Consider the following 3,407-nt stretch of genomic DNA (forward strand, 5'->3'; position numbering starts at 1 on the left):
CAGTCTTGTATGGCTTAGAACCGGTACTTCAACGTCGCTTTGAGCGTCATGGAGCATTTGAGATGTTCCAGGAGTTGAAGTTTATCTTTCAGAAGAACGCCCAGATCGAGAGGTATGAGACCTCCGATAAATTCTATGCTTGCAAGATGGAGGAGAACTCGTCTGTCAGTGAACATGTGCTCAAAATGTCTGGGTACTCAAACCGTCTAGCTGAGCTGGGGATTGAACTCCCGCAAGAGGCTATCACTGACAGAATCCTTCAATCACTGCCGCCAAGCTATAAAGGCTTTGTGTTGAACTACAACATGCAAGGGATGAACAAGTCACCCGGCGAGTTGTTTGCGATGCTGAAAGTCGCAGAGTCTGAACTCCGTAAAGAACATCAAGTGTTGATGGTGAATAAGACCACTAGTTTCAAGAGAAACGGCAAAGGCAAGAAGGGTAAATCAAAGAAGAGCGGCAAGCATGTTGCCAATCCGATGTAGAAACGCAAAGCTGGACCTAAGCCTGAAACAGAGTGTTACTATTGCAAGGGTATGGGTCACTGGAAGCGCAATTGCCCCAAGTATTTGGCTGATAAGAAGGCGGCCAAAGAAAAATCAGGTACATTTGATATACATGTTATTGAGGTGTACTTAACCGGCTCTCGTAGTAGTGCCTGGGTATTCGATACCGGTTCTGTTGCTCATATTTGCAACTCGAAACAGGAACTGCTGAATAGACGAAGGCTGGCGAAAGATGAAGTGACGATGCGCGTAGGAAATGGTTCCAAGGTTGATGCAATCGCCGTCGGCACAGTTTCACTTCAGTTACCATCAGGATTAGTTATGAACTTGAATCATTGTTATTTAGTGCCTGCGTTGAGCATGAACATTATATCTGGATCTTGTTTATTGCGAGACTGTTACTCTTTTAAGTCAGAGAATAATGGTTGTTCTATTTCTATGAGTAACATCTTTTATGGTCATGCACCCAATGTGAGAGGATTGTTCATATTGAATCTTGATAGCGATACACACATACATAACATTGAGACCAAAAGAGTTAGAGTTAACAATGATAGCGCCATATTTTTGTGGCACTGCCGCTTAGGTCATATTGGTGTAAAGCCCATGAAGAAACTCCATGCCGATGGACTTTTGGAGTCACTTGACTTTGATTCACTTGACACGTGCGAACCATGCCTCATGGGCAATATGACTAAAACTCCGTTCTCCGGAACAATGGAGCGCGCAAGTGACTTGTTGGAAATCATACATACCGATGTGTGTGGTCCGATGAGCGTAGAGGCACGCGGCGGATATCGTTATTTTCTCACCTTCACTGATGATTTGAGTAGATATGGTTATGTCTACTTAATGAAGCACAAGTATGAAACATTTGAAAAGTTCAAGCAATTTCAGAGTGAAGTTGAAAATCATCGTAACAACAAGATCAAGTTCCTACGGTCTGATCGTGGGGGTGAATATCTGAGTTTCGAGTTTGGTGCTCACTTAAGACAATGTGGAATTGTTTCACAGTTGACACCGCCTAGAACACCACAGCGTAATGGTGTGTCCGAACGTCGTAATCGTACTTTATTAGAGATGGTGCGATCTATGATGTCTCCTACCGATTTGTCGTTATCATTTTGGGGTTATGCATTAGAAACAGCTACATTCACTTTAAATAGGGCACCATCAAAATCCGTTGAGACGACACCATACGAACTGTGGTATGGCAAAATGCCAAAGTTGTCGTTTCTTAAAGTTTGGGGATGTGATGCTTATGTCAAAAAGATTCAGCCTAAAAAGCTGGAACCCAAAGCGGAAAGGTGCATCTTCATAGGTTACCCAAAAGAGACAGTTGGGTACACCTTCTATCTCAAATCCGAGGGCAAAGTGTTTGTTGCTAAAAACGGAGCTTTTCTCAAGAAGGAGTTTCTCTCGAGAGAATTGAGTGGGAGGAAGATAGAACTTGATGAGGTTGTCGAACGTCTCATCCCTCTGGATGGTGGCGCAGGGCAAGGGGAAACCTCTGTCGTTGCGACGCCGGTTGAGGAGGAAGTTAATGATGATGATCATGAAACTCCGGTTCAAGTTTCTGTTGAACCACACAGGTCGACGAGACCACGTGCTGCTCCAGAGTGGTACGGTAATCCCATCTTGTCAATCATGTTGTTAGACAACAATGAACCTGCAAATTATGAAGAAGCAATGGTGGGCCCAGATTCCAACAAATGGCTAGAAGCCATGAAGTCCGAGATAGGATCCATGTATGAGAACAAAGTGTGGACTTTGGAAGTACTACCGGAGGGCCGTAAGGCTATTCAGAACAAATGGATCTTTAAGAGGAAGACGGACGCTGACGGCAATGTGACCGTTTATAAAGCTCGACGTGTGGCAAAGGGTTTTTCACAAGTTCAAGGAGTTGACTACGATGAGACATTCTCACCCGTAGCGATGCTTAAGTCCGTCAGAATCATGTTAGCAATAGCTGCATTTTTCGATTATGAAATTTGGCAGATGGATGTCAAAACGGCGTTCCTTAATGGTTTCCTTAAGGAAGAGTTGTATATGATGCAACCCAAAGGTTTTGTCGATCCTAAGAATGCTAACAAGGTGTGCAAGCTCCAGCGATCCATTTATGGACTGGTGCAAGCATCTCGGAGTTGGAACAAATGCTTTGATGAGGTGATCACAGCATTTGGGTTTATACAAGTGGTTGGAGAATCTTGTATTTACAAGAAAGTGAGTGGGAGCTCTGTGGCGTTTCTAATATTATATGTGGATGACATATTGCTGATTGGAAACAACGTAGAGTTTTTGGAGAGCATAAAGGATTACTTGAATAAAAGTTTCTCTATGAAGGACCTAGGAGAAGCTGCTTACATTCTAGGCATTAAGTTCTACAGGGATAGATCAAAACGCCTGATAGGACTTTCACAAAGTACATACCTTGATAAAGTTTTGAAGAGGTTCCAAATGGAACAGTCCAAGAAAGGGTTCTTGCTAGTTTTACAAGGTACGAGATTGAGTAAGACTCAGTGCCCAGCAACTGATGAGGATAGAGAGCATATGAGCACCGTCCCCTATGCTTCAGCCATAGGTTCTATCATGTATGCAATGTTGTGCACTAGACCGGACGTTAGCCTGGCCATAAGTATGGCAGGTAGGTTCCAGAGTAATCCAGGAGTGGATCACTGGACGGCGGTCAAGAATATCCTGAAGTACCTAAAAAGGACTAAGGAGATGTTTCTCGTGTTTGGAGGTGACGAAGAGCTCGCCGTAAAAGGTTACGTCGATGCAAGCTTCGACACAGATCCGGACGACTCTAAGTTGCAGACCGGATACGTATTTATTATTAATAGGGGTGCGGTAAGCTGGTGCAGTTCCAAGCAAAGCGTCGTAGCATATTCTACATGTGAA

This window comes from Hordeum vulgare, chromosome 4H (genome assembly GCF_904849725.1).
Source record: "Hordeum vulgare subsp. vulgare chromosome 4H, MorexV3_pseudomolecules_assembly, whole genome shotgun sequence".
In the NCBI taxonomy this organism is placed as follows: domain Eukaryota; kingdom Viridiplantae; phylum Streptophyta; class Magnoliopsida; order Poales; family Poaceae; genus Hordeum; species Hordeum vulgare.